This window comes from Girardinichthys multiradiatus, chromosome 23, assembly GCF_021462225.1.
Source record: "Girardinichthys multiradiatus isolate DD_20200921_A chromosome 23, DD_fGirMul_XY1, whole genome shotgun sequence".
Taxonomy (NCBI): Eukaryota; Metazoa; Chordata; class Actinopteri; order Cyprinodontiformes; family Goodeidae; genus Girardinichthys; species Girardinichthys multiradiatus.
In genome coordinates this window covers 14,192,387-14,216,647 of record NC_061815.1, presented here as the reverse complement: position 1 = coordinate 14,216,647, position 24,261 = coordinate 14,192,387, and the positions used below count along the sequence as shown (strand labels likewise).

At 39.8% G+C, this 24,261-nt stretch overlaps 1 long non-coding RNA gene across 2 annotated transcripts in view; it reads left to right on the top strand.

Moving 5' to 3' along the window:
* The window catches only part of LOC124860511, an 89,180-nt gene extending 67,370 nt beyond the window's left edge, over positions 1–21,810 (top strand). The window contains exons 1-3 of one of the 2 annotated variants that reach the window (XR_007036376.1): positions 17,523–18,002; positions 21,337–21,591; positions 21,676–21,810. This is a non-coding gene — a long non-coding RNA (uncharacterized LOC124860511). Of the gene's footprint in view, positions 1–17,522; positions 18,003–21,336; positions 21,592–21,675 lie in introns of those variants that run through there. The other variant, XR_007036375.1, reaches the window with a different exon arrangement.
* Positions 21,811–24,261: the final 2,451 nt, after the last annotated feature.

Below are 24,261 nucleotides of genomic sequence, written 5' to 3'. Positions count from 1 at the left end.
ATGAGCATCAAAAAATTATGTTGTGCAAAAACAACAGATCAGCCCCTTTTTCATCCACTTCATATATTAATACAACAAAAAATATATAAAATAATTCAGCTCAGGTTTGACAAGCCTATAAAATGCATCTTTTAGCCTTCCAAGGTGGTCAGAATACAAGAAAGGCTATGGAAATGCTCTTCTTTGGTTCAATCAAACTGAATATTTGATATTTTGAACAAAAAATCATATGTACACAAGCAGTTGTGCCAGTGAAGCCTAAACAACCTTATATAAAATGCCTTCAGCATTACTCAGCAGCAGGGCATGGCCATAAATTTTTATACTCCTAACACTGAGCACAGCACAGGGGGAACCTACTCCACAACAAGGAAACATGCAAATAAGCGATTGTAAAGTCAAGCACAACAAACAGGCAGTTTCACTTTTTATTTGAGTGCTTGTGCCTCCCCTGACAGATGGTACCCTGGGTGGGCAGTCACATTGCCTTATATAAAAACCACCACTAGGCATTGTGCTCGGACTCTTTGCAAACCTCTTCCGGCTACAGATGTCAGCATTTGTGATTAAACTCTCAGTGGCTGATGTCTTACTAATCGGATTTGTCTTGGTGTACTTCAGCTAGACGATGTGTGTTGAAGGCAACAAATGGTGTGTGTAAATTGACAAGAAGCTTTGTGGCAACTTAGAAAATGCTAAGACCTGTCATGAAGACATTTTGTTTTTTACTTTTATGCCTCAGTGACAAAGAAATTCTTTTTCTATTTCTTTATTTTTAACATGAGGGATTAAGCTCAATAAAGCACTGGTGAAAGTGGTTGTTGGACATCATGCGATTGCCAAGGGCTGCACCAGCACCACTGTGTGGTGGGATAAAGGGGATTCTCTGCATCCTTGAAACTAATCTGTTCAAGTGTGCTATCAGGTGTAGTTGGTATTGATCTGAGTTTGTTAAATATAAATTAGGCAGAAGGAGAAATTTTAAACACACGCTGCTGTCATCTTGGTTGCCCAGATTCTTTATACTTCCATTTTATTAACAAAATATAAATCAAAATGCAACTGTTGCTTGTTGTGTCTAATATTTAAGTCAATATAAAACAGATTTATTTCATAGTTAAATTATGCTTGGAAGATGTTAGGATTTAACTAAGTACATTTTACAAATATTGAATAAAATATTCCTAAATAAAATGTTGCAAACTTTTTATTGGTTAAATTGTAGCAGCTTGTTTTATCAGTGTAATATCTGTCTTTTTTACCCTGACATAAAGTCACATTTTCTAAATTATAATACTTTTTGGTTAAAGTTAAAGCTGAAGCTGAAGTGTGTGTGTGTGTGTGTGTGTGTGTGTGTGTGTGCGTGTGTGTGTGTGTGTGTTTGCAGCTGCAGTCCAGAGCCCAGAGAGTAATCATGAGCAGTTGCACGCCCATGCATCTGTGCGTATACAGTATGAGTGCACACTCTCCCAGCTGGCAGTGTTTGCCTGTTTATAAACAGGCCTGTCCGCCTGTATCTCAGAGCTGAATTGAAGTGACGGGGCCCCTGATGGTTTGTTTTAAGCTGGGACCATGATGCTGACCAGTGTGTGTTCTGTGTGTGTGTGTTAGAGGGTTATTCTAGGCAAAAACTGCTTGAGCGGATGCCCGCTCACTGGCAAACGTCAAATTCCCTCCAACTTGCCGACTGTGACATTTGTAGAGGGTTTCAGTGCAGAATGCTGTAAACGATTATTGTACAGTGGCTCTAATGGGACGTGAGCTCTCTGTGTGGAAGAGTGAAGGCTCACCCGAAATATAAACAACATACCTTTTGCTGCAGCAAATGTTTCCAAATCTGGTTGCTTGCAGTTCAACCTGAAAACAATGGGGGATTGAAGGGCTCCGACCTGTTCATCTGTGCTCATGTTACCACTGCTAAAGAGAAAAAACCTGAATAAGGTTTATTGTAGAAAGAACAGGCAACGTCTCTGAGTATTTTCCAACATGACCGATAGTGACAAATTCATTTGACCCTCAGATGTCATCAGCTGGATGATGAGTGTGTGTGTAAAACATCACATCTGCTTCTTATAACCTCTGTTTTGCCCCACTCTCTCCTAGAGAGGACCAAGCAGTAAAGATCCCCTCAGCATGCTGATTAGCAGTAGAAATTTTAATTCTGCAAGAGAAATGTCTGTCTTTAGAAGCTGTAAAGAAAACTCAAGAAGATGTTTCTAAATATCTTTAAAGTCCCTGATTTGCTGCTGAAAGGAGTCCAAATGCTCTCCTCCAGGGATGTATCTAGGGAATTCTGAGGATACTGTAAAAAACAGGAACTATTTTGTTATAAATCATTGCAGTTGTCTCTGTAAGACCAATTTATATTGGTTATATGCTGTCAATATGACTGCATATTAATGATCACAACCCCTTTGAAAGAGCAATGGAACAAAAATATTAAAAAATAACAGCTTTTAAAACTGTAGCTTGGTATAAATCAGTATCTTATAAGGTGTCCTTCCCCTTATAAGGCAATTCAAACTAAGCCAGCGCTTATTATCGCCAAACCATCAGGGGCCTCCTTTAAATGCTTGAATTTTAACACAGATCTAGAATTTTTGGATTTGTTTTTTGAGAATGAGAATACTATTAAATTTGATTTGATGGTTTCAGCATAGCTCAATGAAAACATTTTAAATGGTTTCAAATGTAAATTTAGACTTTAAAAGAATTGCCAAGCTTATTATGTAAAAGTGCAAAGAATAATCTTCATTGATTGATTCTTATTGATTAACATAGTTACACTTTGATGCTGCCAGTTTAATCCTTCCTTTGTGTTTGAGATCAGTTTGTTTACAAAAAAACCTCAGCCTTTTATTCAGATTTTCTATTTATCCATCATTTTAACAGGAAGTCTCATGAGATAAAATCAAATTTTTGAAGGATACCTGGCCCAAAGGCACAGGTACAGAAAACAAAATAAAATAAACAAAAGGATAAATGAACTGTAAAACTGTAAATAAAAAAACTGTAACTGTAAAATAAACTGCCACAAGAGACACTTAAGTATAACACCAAATAAAAACATACAAGAATACAGAATAAAATAAAGATTTCGTAAAGCTATTTAAAGCGTTTAATGACCAATTATGCAATTTCACCAAATCTGCATTGAAACACTGCTTCCTGTGGTGATGTTCCTAACAGGAAGAGGGGCCACACAATCAGTTCTGCTTCAAACCCTGTAGAAATTTAGGCCAGCCCAGTAAGGGAGTCTCCATAATCACCATTTGTTTTAAGCCTTTTTTTTATACACCTCTACCAGGGGGGACAACAATTGTGAGGGGTGCTGTGTAGCATTGGGAAATATGAACAAAAAAAATCAAATTCAAAATTTGCCAGTTTAATTTGTTTCATGCCAATTATCTGAAACCCTATCAAAAGCATGTTTAAAGCAATAAAAGACAGATTGTATTAACAACACATTTTTACTGTTCATTCAATACAATTAGATATTGGAAAGTTTATTTCAAACCCACAAAGTGCTGTGAGTTACAGAGATGAAAACAATTCCTATGAAACTACTTTTTATGAAATTTGATAAAAAATTAGTCAAAGCAAACAACAACTTGTTGTTCACTTCTTCTTTCTTGAGTTTCTTTTACGTTTGTTCACCGAATCAAATGTACATCATTTTGTCAGCCTTCTCTTTATACAGTGAATTTTCCAAATCTACAGCTGATTGATCAACTAACCCCGGGCAGTCTGTGAAATTGTTTTCACATTAACTCAAGGAACCAATTCATATGTCAGATTGTAAGAAGTGTAGACAAACAAAGTAGTTGGAACATTGTAGTAATTGTGACATGGAATAAAAATGGAACATGATTTTCCTTTTTCATTTTTGGCAAATAAAATTCTGAAAAGTGTGGTTTATTTTTGCAAGTGAAGTCAATATGTAGTAGAACCACCTCTTGCTCTAATTACAGCACCAAGTTTTTTGGGGTATGTCTCTACCAGCTTTGTACATCTAGAGGTTGAAAGTTTTACCTGTTATTTTTTGCAAAATAGCAGATAGCATGAAGAGCTTATGTGTACATACAATTCTAAGTCTTCCCACAAATGCTCAGTTGGATTATGGTCTGGACTTTGACTGAGCCATTCTAACACATAGTTATACTATAGGGTCATTGATCTGCTTGAAGGTGAGCCTCTGCACCAGTCTCAACACTTTTGCAGCCTCTAACACAAGGGGGGACCAGAGCATGCTGCTCTCACCACCATGTTTCATTGCAGGGACGTGTTCATGGTGATGCACAGTTTTATTGTTGCCCTACTCATAGACGTTTGGTCTCATCTGACCAGTTCACATTATTTTCATGTTTGATATGTCCCTTTGTGGCTTGCAGAAAACAGCAAACTTTCTTTACACATTAGTTTTCTTCCTGACTCTCTTCTGATAGTTATCCTGTCAAGAAATTCTATCACCTGAGCTGCAGATCTCTGCAGCTCCTCTTGAGTAACTATGGAGCATCTAGTGGTTTAAAGCTTAAAAATCTGTTAGCAGTTTAGTTCTTTAAAGAAATTGCTTGGAAATTACACTATGAGACAACCCCGTCTCATAGAATTTGCATGGTAATATGCTTTCAGTTTTTAAGATGTTCAAAGCAATCCTATAGTTTAGACGTAATGTTTCATATTAGGCATGCAGATGTTTCAGTGATCAGCTTGGCTTTTGCTTTGGCAGAGACAAAAGCAGTTCATTGGTCAGAGCAACAATCACAAAAACATTGGAAAACTGATTAAATATTTGCTGTCTTGTGATTCCTGAACTGTACAGAATAAAAAAAAAAAACTTCGTCCAGTGGTTTGGGTGAAATATTTTTGTTAATGTGCCTCGGTTCCTTTGCTTTTCCAATGCGTTGCAGTTTCTCCGCTCTTCTCATTGGCAACATTTGGGATCCTGGGCATGAAGCCTGGTACCACCGCACTGCCCACAGTGTTGGAAGATTTAATGGCTCATGTGCCAGGGCATCCAGCCTTCACCAGCTCCCTGTGCCTCAGCTTGATCTGTGGGTAACAAGGGAAGAGGGCGAGAAGAAAACAGGAGAGGAGAGGAACATCTCTGCCAAGTCTCTGCCTCCTCCTCTCACCACAAGTGTGTTGTGAATTATCTTTTCCCTCCGCCTCCCTCCTTTTCCCTTTCTTGCCCTAAGCCTTTAGTTATCCCTTGCTACTCACCCTCTTCCTATTAAACACATATAGATCTTCATCTGTCCACAAAGCTTCCACAAGGCCAACTGTAAATCCGAGGCTTAACGCCACACCCATCTTACTTGTTTAGATAGCTAATTCTTTTTGATGAAAATTGCTTTTTCTTTCTCTCTCCCTTCTTCTCTGGTTGCCAGTAACTGTGTGGTTAATGTTGTGGTAAAAAGAAACAAAAACAGCCATAATTGATAATGAGAGTCAGACTCTGCATGTGGGGATGTCAGCCCTAGAGTCTTTTCTCCGTCCTGGGCGCCCCAGACAGGCAGCTCTGCCAAGCCATGACTGTGATTGACCAGGGCACCGGGATCCACGGAGATTTGCGGGGCTGGGATTTAGGAGTGGGAGTTCTTTTACCCGGAAAGATGTCAAGGTTTTGAAAACTAATCCGCAGGGTGATAGTGTAGTTTCCTAATACCGTAATGTGTAAGAAAAGCACATGATTTTTGTACTGTTTGGATAAAACTTAGCAAAAAAAGCTTAGCAATAAATCAACTTAAAGGGATAGTACAGAGCTTTTGAAGTGAGGTTTTGTTATCAAGCTCTAAGTAGGTAATACCTTACCTGCAGTAGATACCATCTTCATTCAGTATACATTCAAGTTAGTTGGTCCAGGAGGCTGAAGATAATAGCTAGTCAGAGAGGCACCACAACAATTCCAGTCTAAAGATGTTGTAACAGATTATGCAAATTATGTTTTGTGAACCTTTAATCCAAAATCATGTTTGCACTGGATGGTCTTTTACAAAGAAGCCAAGATTGTTTACATGGTGAATAAAGGTAGGAGGTAGAAGCACCATGAATGATTTTCCTGTGTGAAACACGTTCTGCATTCTGTGTAAATAACCGTCTAATGAAGACATGAAAATACTGTAGCTTAGAGGTTTGTATAATATTGTTTGCATATGTTATGTTTTTGAAGTTGGAGTTATTTAAGACGGTAGAAGTCAACTTTTTTCTTAGCCCACGACAGACTAGCCATTAGCTTCAGCTTCCTGGAATAACCTGGTTTTATAATAAACAAAGATGCCAAAAGAGTCAATATAAGCAGATCTGAACAGGGTTGGTATTAGCTGCTTAAAATGTTCTTATAGAAACCCACTTCAGAAATTCTGAAGTATCGCTTTAAACATGCTTGAAATGTGTCGTTTGCTGTGTTGGAATTGTTAACATGTATAGTGGGAGGAAATGATAATGATTTAAAGGAAATGAATTGTTTTGTGTTGATGTGGATGTTTTTGATGAAAACCTTCAGTCACACTGTCTTGATGTGTTTTTGTCATACTGGAAACAATCACTCTGGGCAGTTTTTCTCTAAACAAAATAAGTCAAAGCTGCACTATAGTGGAGGGGGATTATTTTTAGATTTTTTTTTTTTGATAAATGAGGGGTTTCAAATATCTGGATGTGGTTGAGGATGAAAATTTGGAAGAAAGAAGCTGGAGGGGAAAAAAATCTGGCACAGTCACAAAAGCTTTTTAAACAACATGTGAAAAATCAGCAGTTCCTAACAGTTAGCTTGTCATTTTTATTTGCCTCTTCAGATGTTGGCAGCGGTCGTCTTTCAGGCCGTGCCAGCTCAGATTGGGTGCTGGCTGGAAGGCGCAGGCCTGGACCCGGTTAGCACTCTTATTATCATCACCACACACTGCAATTCACATGCCAATCACAGTTCAGAGCTGTGCAGGGCCGAGGCGGAGAGGGGTCGGTTGGAAGGGGCCGCCTGCTGGGACAATGTGGTGGGCGGGGTGGGGAACATATACACTGAACGCTTCCAGCAGGTCCTAATCGGACCTTTCACTCCCACATCTTCTCAGAATGAGCCTGGTTAGAGGGACGATTGGCTCAGCAGGACCGACCCAAAGTACTGCAAGAGGACAGGCTGCTGCAACAATTGGCGTGACCTCTGAAGAGGGTCAAACCATTGGCTTGGCTGGTCTGGCCTGGCTTGAGTTAGCTGGGGTGGACAGGACAGACTGAGCAAAGACTGGGGGAAGAGGAAGTAATGTTAATGTAGCCGGAATTCTGTGTTTTTTAGCCAAAAGTTACAAAGATGAAAAAGCTTGCCTTTACTAAGCAAAAGTGTCATGTATGAGTAGTTCAGGGAATGGGTTTTTAAGAAGGAGACTGTATTTACCATTGGAAATTATGACTATTTTTTTTTTTTACTTTGGTCAAGAGAAACTCTCTGACCTTCTTTGGTGGCCAGTGTTTTACCGGCAGCCTGAACATGACTTAGCCCCTAATTAAACATGACCGAAATAAAGATAACAAATTAGATCTGCACTGTAATTGTATTGCTCTGTAATGTTTTTGCTCAAATAGTAATGTGCACTTTTCCGAAAATGTCATGCATATTTAAGGCGCAGATGAGACATATTGAACATGAATACATTTTTTGTTTTTTCTATTCCTCACTTGAGATATATGCTCTGGATAGTTTTGCTGCCATGTTTCGATGCTGTCACACTCACTACAGGCATTTCCCTTCAGCATTTTCCAAAAGTTAAAGTCAGACACTGTTTTGCAGTTCCAGAGGACTGACCCTGTTGTAAAAAACAGCTACGGCCGGAAGCATACAGCTGAACCAATGCTAAAGTGGTTTAAGGAGATACGTTTAAATTTCTTAGAAGGACCTTGAGCTACAATCCAAATGAGAGTTTGTGCTCTGACTTGAAAACTGCAGTCCAGGAGGACCCAGTATGAAGGAGGAGGTGTTGTTTTGTCTAGAGGAACGAATAGAAATCTTACCATCATGATGTGCCAAAGGTTTAGAGACATACCCAGAGAGACTTACAGCTGTGTTTGTTGTTGAAGAAACTTGACAAAGTATTTATTGACTTTGGCTGGGTAAGCACACATTCATGCGCCACTGAAAAAAAATCTGAAAAACCTTTGATTATCTCAGACAATTTTAGAAATTACCACTGAATAAAAGTTGCTTTAATTACAGGTAAATCATCAAAACATCAATATCCCTAAAAGACTGTAAACAGAGAAGGATAACAGACTGATTTTACAATTCAAAATCCAATAAATATTAACGGTGAAAAGCAAAACCACAAAGACCAAAATTATATTTTGTTGGCAGACATTGATATTCAAAGTGCTTTTCCATTCTAAAAGACTTTGATTTGAACAGGTGGTAAATATTTTAAATGCCACCTCACTATAAACTAATATTTTTTTAAATATTTACATTTTTTAAATAGTACTGCAACAAGGAGATGGACTTTAGTCATTGATGTTTTTCACCAATAAAAATAAGAAAAATATTACAAATTGATTTGCACTAAATATTTGAAGTAAAAATTTACCAATGTCTAAGTTGGGAAAACAAAAACAAAAGTACTCTGAAGTATGAAGAGGGACAGATGAATATTTCTCACCATTCTCAACCTCAAACATCAATATGGCTGCTGTGTGTTTAAAACATAGCGATAGTTGCAGTAATAAACTATTTATTGTCACTTCTGGCAGTTTGTATCATATATTACCTGTACAATCTCTTTTTGTGAATATGTTCTATTAGTGTTTGAATGCATAAAGTGCTGAGAAATGTATTGTTACTAGCTTGTGCTGCTAATGGTAATTAACCTGGTCACTGAGTGCAATAACTAGCAAACGTTTCTGGTGTTTGGACTTGCATGTTTAAACTGGATTTAATATTATTCCAAAACCCAAGTTGTGACTTAAGAAGTTAAAAGGAATGCAGCATAAGGTAACATCAGCGATTTCTGTTTCATTTAACAGCTCTCAAAACTATTTCCCACCACTCTTCCCTTTTGAGTAGTAGTTGTTTGTAACACATCAGTGTGCATCACCGATCCTATTGGTTGTTTTGGTTGATTAGCTTTACTATACGGATAACTCAGTACTTATTTACTTTCTAAACTCTTGATACCAAAATTTCCCCTGAGCACCACTAGTGACACCCCCAGTATGGTGTTTGTACCACAGTTTGAGAACCATTGATCTAAACCATTCTACTGCAGCTCTGGCTGTATATTTAGGACCCACTGCTAGAAGTTGAACCGTTGTGCCAGTCTTAAGTTTTTTGGACCATCTAGCAGATTAGCTGCAGAAATTGTTTTGTTCTTATCTCCATCCATCAACTCTGACAAGCGTGCGTGTCCCGGCTGAAGAAATCTATGCTTGCAGGATAATGCTGCCACCACCATGGTTCAATGTGGGGTTGGTGTTTTCAGGGTGATGTGTAAGGTTAGCTACTTTAAAAGTTACATTTTGTTCTCATCTGACAAAATCACCCTCTTCTACATGTTTTTCTGTGTGCATGACTTGTGAAAAGCTGCAAATGGGAGTTGTCCTGTTGACAGCTTATCCCACCTGACCTGTGGATCTATGCAGCTCCTCCAGAGTTGCTATGAGCCTCTGATTAATTTTCTCACAGCCTTTAAGTAAAGGTGGATGTTGTCGACTAACTTGCTGTAACCAGCCTCTGTAACCTTCAGGACAGTTGGATTTGCAATAGGATTAAATAACACACAAGCTGACCTTTTACTATTTAGATGATTGCTGAAGACAGTGGGTTGCACTGAAACATATTCAGTGATATGAAAGTAAAGTGGAACTGAATACAAATACAAACCACATCTTTAGAATTTTTATTCCTAAAACACTTTTAAAGTGATGGAAATTGTTTTTTCCTCTCCACAACCATGGACTACTTTATGTTGGCCTGACCCACCTGGCTTCTCTTGCATATATTTATATTATATTGTAGATATGTTTATACTGTTTAATGTGTACTGTATTGCACCGACTACGCCAAAACATATTCCTTGTATGTCCAAAAAGGTACTTGGCAATAAAGCTTTTCTGATTCTGATTCTGATTCTGATTCTGATCGACTTAAGAGTTGAAAAAACATGGCTGTAGAAATCTATAAATAGTTTGAGGGGAAAACAAACACAAACGTACTTACACTCTTGTGACCAGAAATTTAATAGAGCACTAGTGTATAAAAATGTAAAGGAAATAGACACTTTAGCTGGTTATAATACTTTGAATAAAGACTTAAGCGATGAAGCATATGTTCTGGATAGGTTCTGTACGGTCGCCAGTTTAACAGGATGCCATCACCACTGATCCACAACTTCTGCAGACATGAACATTCACATATAAGGTTATGAAGGGAGAGCAAAACAAATGAACTGATTCTGGCTCAACATCCTGTCAGTCAGATGCTGAATGTCCTCAGATACGTAAAACTTTTATATTTCTGATTTCATCCCCAAAGAGTTCCTGCAGTTCAGACTCTGTAATTTAAAGACTGCCGAAACGGGAACTCAGCATGCTATTTCAATCAAAAGCCCAGTTCCTGACCCATCATAGTGCCTGCCAAAGCATGGTGAAACACACACACACACACACACACACACACACACACACACACACACACACAGAGGGAGAGAACAGGCCTGCCAATGTGTGGTTAGCTTTCACGATGCCTTAATGCTTCGTGGTTGGAGCTCTATCGGGGCCATGAGAAATGATTTATTAGTGGCTCCCGCCTGTATTTATAGAAAATGCTCCTACGTCAGTGTTAATAAAGAGATCTATTCTCAGCCTGGAAATGCAGCACCTCTTTAAAGGATTACTGTCACTGCTAAACAATAGCTCATCCTCCAAAGAGAGCAGTGCAGCTTGGTGTTCAGCTGAATGTGTGTTTTAAAAATGTAAGCTCTTTGTTATGCTTTGGGAAGGAGGTGCAAACTGTGATGGGCTGGCGCAGGAGGAAGAATACATCTGTGTTTCTTAACACATTCTCATTCATTACAGATACATATTTATCTTCACACAGAATTTACTTTCCCATTATTGTTGCAGCGAGTGCTTTTCCTGTCTTCTATTCAGGCTGATATTATGGATGGAGGAGCAGAAATAGGAAGGCCAGCTCCTTTCCTTTTATCTGTCTAAACATCAGTCCCGTAGACGAGCCCGAGAGTGTGTGTGGTGACAACGAGGATGAAACGAAGACTTGGAGACACACAAGAGCCGAGCCTAGGCAGTGAAGTGTGTTCGCGTGACATCATTCTGTCTCCTTCTGGTTCCAATCAGCCCATCCTTCCCAGTTAATGACACGTGATGGATTAATGACTGATAGAAAGTGTGTCTGTGTGTGTGCATTTGTTGGGGGGCCCACAGAAAGCTTGCAATCAGACAGCTCTCAAATTAGCGCTGCATAACTACATCCTGACCGGGGCTTAGACTGCTGAAATGCTGGAAAGTCCTTCCAGACAATCAGGCACAGACAGACACAAACACTGGCACTTTCATCACTGGTATTTCAAGCCTTGACTTTCTCGTACAGCATGGTGAACTTTGACATGAGAAGAAAAAAGCGGAGGTAAAACGGGAGGTCATCAGTTTCAGAGGAAAGCTCAGAATGTGGATGACCAAGCCGTGCTAGCTGCCTCTCTGCAGGCAGAACTATCAAAAGCTAAATCGGAAATCTGCAACAAAATTGATGAAAAGATTGCAGATGTGAACACAGCTCTGAGAGGAGAGATAGTTGCTCTGAAAACAGATAGTGACAATGCATTACTTGCTGTACACACCCACCTAAACACTCAAAATGACACCCTGAAAAGCTTAGAAGACTCAGCTAATGCTACGGCTGATGTTGTTGGGGCACGAGAAGCTAAGGTTAAGCAGCTACATGGACAAGTCAAATAACTTTCAGAAAAGTGCTTGGCTCTGGAGGGACGGTCTAAACGGTAGAATTTGACCTCATTGACCTCACCTCCAGGGAAATAATAATCATCGATTCAAACTGTTCTATGAAATTTTGTATATGTTTAAGTTTAAAACAACACCTGATACAACTCATTCATTTCTAGATGGATGTGAACTCCCTTCATTGAGTGAAGAAGAATGAGAAGCATTAAAAGTAGACATTACATTTGAGGAAATACTAAAAACTATAATGTGTATTCTCCCAGGCCACCCATAAAAGTTCTCGTTATCCTTAGTTTGGATGACGAAAAGTCATTTGAAAGTCATTTGGGTTGAATGGCCTAGGTTTGGCGGATACAACTTTTATTAGGGCAAGAGCTAGTTACTCCCAATATGGGTTGTGGATCAAGAATGGCTTAAACTGTTTCCTTTCTGTATAATTCGAGACAGCTTGACTTATCTGGGGATGGCAACTACCAAGAAGTACAACGCTCTTTATAAAGCCAATTATCCTGCCTTATTAAGAAAGCTGGAGCACAACATCCAATTCTGGAGAACACTCCAAATTTCCTTGTTTTTTCTCTCCCAGGTAACTTTACCTCTTTCAAAATCCACCCGTATTCTATACTAAATAATTTTTTTAAAAATTGGATGCTATCATTCTTCCTTTTGTTTGGAACTATAAAGCACATAAAATTAAAAATGATAATCTTTGCAAGCATAAAACTAATGGGGAGCTGGTGCTGCCTGCTTTCAAACTATATTATTGGGCAACTGGATTACGTACTACTGCACACTGGTTGGGTGAAGCTCAATTGCCATTCAATGGTTTATAGGTTGAAACGTGAAGACTGCTTACCATAATCTATAAGAGCGATTATAGTATCACCTATACCTGTTAGCAAAGCAGACAATAGGTGTAATTCTATCATAAATGACAAGATAAGGATTTAAAAACAATTGAGAAAACACTTCAATTTTAAAATGTTCTGCTTTTTACTGCCGATAGCAGCAAACCCCTTGTCCACACTCCCTCCACCATGGATGGGACATTCAACGTCTGGAAAGAAATTGGGCTTTGCAATATTGGCAGTCTGTACATTGGAGGGACCTTTGCCTCATTTCATTTCTTTGGATATCTGCTGTTTAGGAACCATGTCAAAACACACCTTCTTAACTTTGAGAGGGCCAAACCAGAAATGCTAAAGAGACTTAGAACTTTTGCCAGTTCACTTTTCAGAAAAAAAAATTGGAGAAAAGAGCTTGGAACCTCATTACCCGTGTGGTAAAAGAGCTTAGAATATCCTCATGAGTGCTCTACACAGGTTACATTACTCCAAGATTAGGATGCATAGAATGTTAACAGATAGCTCACCGCTGTGTGAGAAGTGTGAATCCACTGAGGCTATCACACAGTTATGCCCTACAAGAGTACTGGTGTAACATATTTTATTTCCTTTCCATAATACTGCGAGTTCAGGTGGTACCCTATCCAATTTTAATCATTCTGGGAGTATCTGACAAGAATATAAAACTCAGTGTAGCACAACGGCACCTTCTTGTATATGGTGTTGTAACCTTGAAAAAACGTATCCTTCTCTACAAGAAAAAATAAGGTGCCTTCTCTCAAACATTGGTTGGCAGACTTGACAGACACTCTCCATTTGGAAAGAATCTGATTTTTTAAATATCTGGCAGCCTTTGCTCTCTTCCCTTGATGAAAACCAAACAACTAAAACAATTATTAGCAATGCATTCCCGGGGAGGGAGGGGTGGTTGTGTGAATTTAAGGTCCAGATTGGATGGGTTATGGGAAGGACAGTCTGAATTCTGTACATTTCAAGCAGAGGTAGAAATGTCCACCTGGGTTGAAATATGAATGATTATATCAACTTTGGAAAGGTTAAGAGATGTTAAAAGACTTATGGTTGTATTTTGTTTTTAGCAGGAATTTTAGTTTGCATCAAGTTTTATTGAAAGTGCTAAATGTAAAGTCAAGCTTGTTAACAAGCTGAGCCTCTTAAGGGACTCTTGGCAGTGAACAACTCATCTTAACTTTGGTTTTCAGAGAGAAAATCTATTTAAAACATTTATTGCTATTTTAGTAAGGTTTTATGCCTAATTCACAGCTCCATTTATATATTTTTTTCTTTTTAACATTGGAGAACAAATGAAATGAGCAAAGACATTTTAATTACGAGTTAGAATTTAATGTGATTAGTCGCATTATGAAACTTGGCTAAGTTATCTGTCTCTTAGCTGGTAAAAGTACATAATTTTGATTCAGAAATAAAAATTCAAACATATCAAAATAAAATGTGGGCAAACAGTTTTGTCTCAGATTTACTGAGTTAATTCTAAGTTTGTTTTATCAGTGTGGCTCTCAGGAGAAATATTAAGAGTTATTGGTTAATCTAATTGTAATTTAGACCGAACAGACACCAACAGCCAAAACGTACATGGATATTTGATTGAGAAATCTATGAAAAAGCACCAGAGAAAATTTTAAGAACTCCATACGAAATGAAGCTCTGCTTTGTGGACATGGACCACGAACACAGATTATGACCTTCGCCCTCAGCTCACCCAATGCCTGATTACCTTACTGCCTGCCCCTGTGTTTCTGACCCTCACCTGACTTCATACCAAATCTTCGCCCATCAGACAGGATTTGTCATTGGACGAGTGGTGCAGAGAAACCATCCTGGAACGTTCCAGTGAGGACTCTAAAGTTCACGCGTTCAGAAGCCAAGCAGCTGATTCATCGTCTCAGAGTTGCTCCTGAACGTTGGTGTGACCAGTCTGTGGCTCCCACTAGCTTCCACTTGTTTATTAATCTTGTAAAATGTGTTCTGTGCTTGGTTATCAGATGCCTTGTACTAGACTTTACACACAGTGACAGTTCTTACTTTTAATCGGCAGCAAAATGTATACTGCTTTTAAATTACCAAAACACAATCAAGAAGACTTTTCAAGCTTCGAGTATCACACGATAAATGATTTAACATTCATTTTAACAGCTAAGAACTAAAAATAAAATCATTGTAGCCCTAGACACTTGTGTACTGTTATATGTAGTTGGTTGTAGTACTTAGTATGTTTTTCAGAGACATTAGTATTTATGTGTATATGTGCAGATGTTTCATTTCAGCAACCTTAAATATAAATGTGACAGATCTACTCCATCCTCTGTCACGTGACCCACCTCTGACTCCTTTACTTGAAGTTGCCAAATTAAATGTTGTAAGGATTATGATTATTGATTAATTAATATTTATAACAAATTATAATTAAAATTAATAATTCAGAAAAATACTTTCTTAATCAAAAATCATTAATTACGAATAGAAATCAGAGATGTCCTCTGGTATTATTATGGGCTCAAAGCCCTTAATAATTACAATTAGTTAATTATCATTAATAATTAATAATTATTAAGAAAAAAAACACACTTAATGTCACTGTTTAATCAACCGCTTCACCGAAGGTGGGGGAACTTTGACATTTTTTGACAGATAAATCACTCTTGCATGAAATAAACACAACAAAAGCCTTTACCTAACTAACAAGCACTGTTCTACACATAGGGGATAATTATGACTACATAACAATAATAATAAAAGAAAATATATGCGCATTGAGTGTCTATAAAGATCAAATCAGCAGTTTTATGGACAAAATGTGCAATTTGGATTAACTTGGAAAGAGAAGCCCTCCTGGTGTGCTGATGCGTCTCAATGGCAACAATCAGCTGGTAAACGGTGGGCTGCGCCCATTGCTACTAGCAGCTGATTGCCCCAAATCTCAAACAAAGAGTCATTTAATTCTGAGGTGGAAACTTAGTGGAAAAACTCCAGTAATAAAACTGGGATAAAGGAATGGTCAGGCGAGGCCCAGACTGCAGCGGCTTTGAATGGAGAAACTTTAAAAGTCCAACTTCTAACTCTTGGCTGATTTGGGATCAGCCGGACAAAAATATGAACACGCACCTTGCTGATCGCACACTTGCACAGCAAATCAAAATAGCTCAGAATAAAACACTTCAATCAATATTGCATGCAATAAGTTGATACCGTGGATGAACTACTGGTGATTCTAAATCACCTTAACTATGCCTCACCCTGACCCAGACCTCTAAATGTACCTATTCAATTTAATAGAGAAAAAGAAAGAAGTTGCTTTGAAGTTGATTTCTTCTCTCCACCTGCTGAGGATGGGTCGTAGGTCTGAAAAAGAAAAACAGGCGGGGAGGACCAAAGTGACACACATTTGTGATCAACTCAAAAACGGCAAACTTCTCATCTTTCAACCGTTCAGTTGACTGAATCACCAAAGAGGAAAACTCATGTCTTTGGAAACACCTCTGTGGGTTTTCACCTGCGCCGGAGTGACGGCATGGTCTTCGATCGGTTATGAATCTTCTGACCTTCTCATATCAGACAGATTTCCAGATTTCCAGATTTCAAGCTCTTCCGGGAATGGTTGTGTGGAGGAAAGGTTCGCCATTGAGCTTTTGTTTTTCCAGATATGCACCTCCGTTGCGTCGTCCTGTGAGACACGCTGGAAATGGCAACGAAAATGTACTTTCCACGCGTTTTGTAATCCCGGGTGATGTCAGAGCTGTGACATCTTTTGAACTGTGCATGTCGAACTGCGCAGCCCAACCGGTCTATCCCACCAAAATGGATGACCCCAACAATGTGTATTACCCTATAGATAGTTTTGAACTGAAAGAGAACTTGGACAAGTTTTCCTCTCCGCCTTCTCTAACAGAAATGTCCGAGCTAACGCCCCCTCCTGTCGGTTAGACGCCTCGGAGCTCCTCCGGATCTTCCTCAGAAGCAACACCATTCTGGTGTCTATCTGAAAGAGTGTGTAATAGCAGGTGTCCAACCCTCAATCTAAGTGTGGCCGCAGCCATCTAATCAAGCCGGTTACAAACTGTTCCACAATCGGGCCCAATGTACTAAACTTTATGTCAAATTGTAGGTCATTTGTCCTTATAATGTGGGTCAGTGAGGATTTTTATCTTATCCTGACAAAAGTGAAAACATTAGCATTTATACTTTATCATTATGGTGTGTGTGTAAAAGCTCATCTATAAGTAATAATAAGCAAGGTTATTCGTAACAGAAAATAATGTGATTCCTGAAAAGGAAAATGATTTCAGACTGTGGGGCCTTAGAGTGGGGTTGGGTCTTTTTGGAGGTTGAGAGTGCTATATGCTATTGATAATAGATGCAGGGCAGTCATATTGGACTGGTAAGAGGTCAAGGTTGGTAAGATTTTCCCTCATGGAGTTACAACTTCAGGGGATCTTCCTGTAGATTTTTTAAACTTCATATTTTAATGTATATGTATAAATAAAATGCATAATTATTGTTACCTTCAACCAATCATGCGCTGGCATTGGATGGGAATTTGTTTTTATTTGAATCTTTTATATGTTTTTAAGATACAACAGAATAAACTGGCAATCTGTAATATTGTATATTTTGTAATGCCTTGACACTTTGAAAAACACTGCTCTATTCGATCATAGTAGTGGCACTAACTCACATAAGGGCAATATATCCTGCAGCATTCATTGCGAGCTTACCAACACCTGGGAGTTTTACAAAACATCCAAATTCAGGTTTCCTAACCAAAAATGGCTGTTGTAATACTAGGTTCTTGCCACATTAAAACTAGGTGGAAGCCAGTGTCATCTCTTCCTTAACCTCTGCAGCCTACTAAATCGCACAAGGGGGCACTTTAGAGTCCAGCTGGGAATATCATCACGTGGCTTTGTGCCACAACACTAAACCTATCAGTTCTGTGCTGAACTCACAGTTTGACGTGATGATAGTTTCTCACTGAGGAATAGAAAGCATGAAAACAGTCGGTGACACAACTGAAGAAAAGCTACAGATCAGTTTGGTACCCTCTGGTGGAAATGTGCTTAATGTGTATGTGGGCTTATGTTCCTCCCGTTAACCTGACAGAGGTGACGTCACTGGATCTGGAAGTGATTGGACCAGGCTCTGATGCTATTGGCCACCATTCAATGGAAGGTAAATACATGTGTCTGTATGTGTGCACTTCACTGCTACAAAGTCAACATGACTGTAGAGCTCTGGACCAGTATCATGATGAGGTCATTTCCCTTAAGTTCAACCCAAAAAAGCATAATAGACATTCATCCGTTTCCATCCCTTCATTCTTCTGTTCTGCTCTTTCATCTGTTTTGATTCCTACACTTTTCTCTTTTTTTTCTCTCTTTTAGTATTTTTTAAATAGTTAGCTGTTTTATGGCTAATTATATATTTTATGTATTTTCACTTGTCCCTTATGTGACTTACACCTACATCCTTTTTTTCCGCTCCAATTTACGAATTTGTAGAAAATTATACTTCAGCAACAGTTGCTGGTCATCTGAGGGTGGAGCAGGTAGGAGGAGGTAAATTAAACAGAATTTCAAAGATTGGCTGTGCGCTGATGTATGCGGTGGTGGTTCTTCATTGGACAGTATGGTTCACCGCCCAGAGGGCCACAGGCCTGGGGGTGCCACAAATGATAGAAAAAATACACATCCGTCAGACTTTTTTTTGTTTGTTATTTTTGCTTATTTGCTCATTTCATTTTCTATAGTTCATAATATAAAATATTTACATTGATCAAACATGTACTAGATAATTCTACACTAAACAGAGATTCTATAAAACATAATTTGAGATTCATGAACCTTTATTTTATTGTATTTTTTAAAAGACATAAAACACTGCAAGGCATTATGGCATTTGGGCCACCTTAGATTGAGACAAGTGTGAAAATGCTTACTTAGCCTGAATCTTTTTTTCATTTTATTGAAAAAGTTTTTTTATGAAGTACAGGGTCTAACAGTAAACAGATGAGTAATGTTTCAGCTCTGAATGCTTGTGATAAGTTATGTTATTAAAGGTTACAGTTTTTGCAGTGTTGGTTTCTTTGGGACAGTGTGGATCTCTGTGTGTGTGTGTGTTGGGTAGTAGAAAGTGTGGCTCACCAAGAGGCACCATTTAAGAAAGAAGCACCACTGCTTGATGCAACTCCAGGTATGTTTAGGCTGTAAAGTAAACCACTATACTGCCAGAGGAATGAGGAGATGCTTTTATTTATTTGCTCTGTTCTCTCAAACCGCCAGTCGTTTGTGGCAGATGGCCGCTCACACTGAGCCTGGTTCTGCTGAAGGTTTCTTCCTGTTAAAAAGGAGTTTTCCTTATGGAGTCGCTACATGCATGCTCAGTATGAGGGCTTGCTGCAAAGTCAGTGCAAGTGACTGTCCACTGTCTCTACATGGTCATCCAGGAGGAGTGAATGCTACAAGTCACTGACTCGATGCAATTGGCTGAGTTTCCTTAGATAAAAACATTTTTTTAACCAATTTTAATATTAAACTGAATTTGACTGCACTGTTTGATAGTTAGGATTAATCGGAATGTATGTACCTGACTTTTTCTTTTTCCGCTCTCGGTGGAGGAGGACGCTTTTTCTCTGTCTCCCCCACCCTCCCATATCTGCCCTGCTTCAGCTCTGTGTCTTGTCTTCTTTTTGGAGCCTCTTTTTGCATATCTTCCAAAATTCTGAGTTATGGATTTGGTCAGCTGGTCTCACAATGCAATTGGTCAAATTTTCTCGACGAGAAAACAGGGTGGAGGGGACCCTCTTGTCCAGACGGGACGTTTTTCTCCAGATACACAATGGACTCCTGGCAGAAGTGGAGGATTGTGTGTTTGTCGATAATGTCAGTCGAGGATGTCGAAGGTGTGTATATAATTGGATGTTTGATATCAGGATTTGTGCTTTTTGGAGTCAGCGGTTACCTGATAAATCGAGAAATTTGGAAACGTCAGCAGCTGTTCTGGCCATTGTGAGGCTGCCTGGCATGTGTGATGGGATCTTCAGGGCGATCAGCACTCAGACTGAGATGTTACGTGAGCTGAATCGCAGACTGGATGTGATCCTTACACAGGATCGCAGGCAGGTTGCGGTTCCTGTACTCAGGGGTGAAATGGGATAAATCTTGGAGAAAGTTGTTCGCTAGGATCTGGCGAAAGACCAGGAATTTGGCTGTTTGGATTCGCCTTTGAGAAGCACCAGCGAGACTCTCAAGGCTGACAGAAAATTAAGAGTCAGCCTAACCCAAATAATTATTGTTTTTCTGAATCTGGCTCCCCTGCACGGCCTTGATGGCTGGCTATCTTCAACTTCTCCTGGAAGTTATGTAAACATGACGCTCTGCTCCCTCTGCCCCCCTCCCTTCCCTGAGGACATCTGTGGACCTGCTCAGAACTTTGTGGCCGGTTGATGAACATTCCAACGTACCATCAAGGACAATGGCCTCCGGGACAGTGCTTCATGGACTTACTTGCACACACTCACTTGCACACACACACATGCTCAAGATAAACATATGCACCCCCTCACACCACCTTCACAGATCCCGGCATGATGTTGTTTGCATACATGTTGCTTCTTTGTGCTGAGGTTTTTTGCAATCTCACACTGTATCCTGCTAAGGATAAAGTGTGAAATGTGATTTTTTTCCCCTCTACTTACCTAATGTGGTCTCCTTTCTCATCTAGCAAGGGCAGCGCCTGTGAGTGGGCAGCAAAGCCTTGGTGACCCGTCCCCCCCTTGTCTTGTGTCATGATGTCTGTTTGGACGGGTTGTACTGGAATTCTAATTTCCCCTCGGGGATCAATAAAGTATCTTTGAATTTGAATTTAATTGAATTTAATTGAAATCTGTATGATTTGGTTGAATTGACTTTGTAAAGTGCCTTGAGATGACGCATTGGGAATTGGTGCTATATAAATAACACTGAATTGAATTTTAATACACAATGTTAATTTCAGAAAAAAGAATAAGCAACAAGAAATAATGTGTACCAAAACAATGCCCTCATTGTTATGGTACACATTATTTAGATCTGGTTATTGTAACTACTAACAACGATCGGGTAACTCGTGTGAATCTTGCTGGTCTTCTCAAGCAGCCTGACTTGATGTGTGAATGAGAAACAGGAGAGCGAGTCACCCCTGTTGAATAAAGGAGATCAGCCATACAGGGAGTGAAGGGGAGAAAGGAGAGGCAAAGTGTCACATTGTTGGATTTGTTATGTGTTTGTTTGAGTCTGTCTGTCATGAGGAGAGTCACTTATGAGTGGTGATGGGCTTAATGCCGCACACCTGGGAGCAATCCAGATGGAGGCGCTTATAAGGAGCTTCAGGACATGCATTCATCGCCTGATGGTCCCACATGAGTGTTAACCTCAAGCCTCCATGTCATTCGTTTTGAGAAACCTGTCTAGTGACCAGTTAAGCTCTGTTCAGTCTGTCCTAAGTTTACCTCTGTTGCAAACCGCAGGTCCTGTAAGCTGTCTGCATTCTGGAGACCATCTTCATTCTTCGAAGAACATAACCAACTGGACAAACCAAGCCCTGCAGTTCACTTTGCAGCGTCTGCCTGTGCCCGACGCCCTGCTCGCTTTCCACGGACTCCCCTTCTTGGAAGTTGTGCTCGCCAGCCCGCTCGCTCTCCGACGCTGCCCACGGACTTACCAACTTGGACGCCCGGAGTAAACCTCCCCGTACCTCCCAGCCTTCCTCTCTGACCAGCACCGTAAGCCCTCTCCTTTTCCTCCACACAGTCAATGATCTGCACAACTCCTCATCTTCCCTTGCTAATCCCGACTGTCCTTCACAGAGCTCCAGGTTCCAGCCCCGACCAGTACCAATCCCAGACTTGCCCCAGCGTATTAAATAAACAAGTTACAAACTGTTTTGGTTGTCTGCTCGTGGTTCTGCATGTGGGTCAGAAAGTTACCTCCCAATATGTCACAAAGATTATATGACTGCAAAACAAACTTAACAAAACCAGGACAATGTTATCCAGGGCATACATTTCAATTAAGCTTTGGGTCTTTCTTGGGTGTTGCAGTATTAAAAGAAGCAGCACATAGCAGAAGCTTAATAAACTTTATATGAAACATTTGGAGCATGTTATTACAACAGAGCACATGCTACCATAAGCAGTTCATCTGATAAGCTATTCTTCTGTCTTGTACACTCCTATTCATCACACTTGTCCCCTCTTGTGGGACTACATGTAATTACAGGACACAACATTTCCTCTCTCTGAAAAGGAACACATTCTCCTATAACAATTGAACTATAAAGTGAAGTTAAGTAATTACCTTTTAAACCAAACATATAATGCACTCATTAGTGTAAATCTGCATGTCTACCTACTTAGGCAATGTTAATGCAAAAGATGCAATTGAAGCCAGTTCATAACAGTGTCTTTAAGGTTACAATTGTTGAATGGATTGGAGAGCACAATAGACCCTCTCAATAGCTCCATTTGCAGCTGAGTAGTAGGCAGATGTTCACTGTTTTGTTCAGGAAATTGCCTTGGTGACTCCTGTGTGCAAGAATGATCAGTGTGTGGTGCACAGTGCAGCAATAAGTCTAGTCTCTGGTAGGATGCAACTGTCTTTGGTTGAAAGTTCATTTCTTACCTTGTAGTAAGGTGGAAGCATCTTGCTTTCATTGTTTTAAGTCAACCTTTTTCCATTTGTGTGAATAAAGCTGACAGTTCACAGCAATCAGAGCAAGTATCAAATAAGCTACCTGATGTGAAGACAATGTAGCAGATATTTGCTCTACTATCTCAGGTTCAGAAGTAGAGGTAGCTTGAGGGGGCAAGGGCAACAGAAGACATAAAAGAAAGTCAGCAGTACAATTCTGAGAACCTGGTCTGTATGGCTATGCTTACCGTTGTTGCAGTTTCCATATTCATCATAGGATGTTTTTGGTCAGTTTGTGGTAGGACAGTGTTGCCTTTAATGCATATGTTAAGGGCTTTCATCAGGTCTCTTTCTAAAATAGGTGTACCCCTTTTCACTACAAAGTAGGTCTCGATGGAGTATACAGGGGTTTCCTTCTTTCTGTATGTTACGAGCTGAAGAGTAGGTAGAAGCAATGCTGTGTAACTTAAGTGTTTTCATGAAGGTAGTAGGGCAAGATGGACACTACAGAGCCTGAATCCACAAGTTTTAGGTCAGTATCTGGACAGGCAGGTGTACGTGCAGTAATATTGCAGTGTGTTTTCTTGTTGAGCATTTCTCAGGTACAGAACAGTCACTTTGGGTAAACATATCTCATATAGATCTCTGGTTTTGGCTGAAGGCAAACACGAGCAAAATGTTTAATTTTAGAGCATGATTTACATTTTGCTTTGACTGCAGGGCATTAGGGAAAATTAGCCAGGTGTTTATCTGCACTACACCTAAAGCAGCTCTGTGTAGATTAATAAATGACATCAGGTGACTTACCTGGGTATCTGCTTTGCTGATGTCTCTTTTTAGATGCAAGTGGACATGGCTGTTGGAGCAGTGTCCTGTACAATAACATGTTAAGTTATTTAATTTTTAATTAAATAACTTTTGGTCTGTCACGTATTTTCCTTTGAATACCCGACCAATATGGCGTTGGTATAAGAACAATAGATGATTCGAGCACCGACAAACTCTGCATTCACAACAACTTCTCTTCAAAATATTAGAATTTATTAACAGAAACTATTAAACTCCAAGTTAAACATATTTCAGTCAACAAACTCTTTAAAGCTGCAGTAGGTAACTTTAGTAAAATGGTATTTTTTACATATTTGTTAAAACTGTCACTATGTCTTGACAGTAAAATATTAGATAGATGATCTGTGAAAAAAATCAATCCCGTCCCAGTTGTCCAACTGCCAGTGGCAGAATTACACCTCTCCCAATTAGAAACAATCAATCAGAGCCGGGTCATCTAGCAGCATGTGCGCAGGCTTTAAACAATCCACCGAAACCTTCTCAGAAGCATTCCCCAACTCCACCAAAAAATCCTTAGGCCCCCGCTCCAATACCCGAAATGCGCCATTGTAAGGAGGCTGGAGCGGCAAACGGTGCACATCATGGCAAATAAAAACATACTCAGCAGACATATGGTCCTAGGGCACAAACGACCATGGAAGGCAGTGATGCGCCGCCAATGGGGCAAAAAATCTAGTCCCCCCTGTGAGGACCACCCAGCTCCGCATAGGAACGTTAGAACCTCCAGGACCCAGAAGAAATTCTACTGGCACCCTCATGGCTGGCCCAGGACCAACTCAGCTAAAGAAGACCGCAGGTCCTCCTTAGGGGCCGAACGCAGGCCCAACAGAACCCAAGGCAGGCGATCCATCCAGCTATTATCCACCAGTGAAGCTCTTAAAGCAGCCTTCATGGTACGGTGGAACCTTTCACAA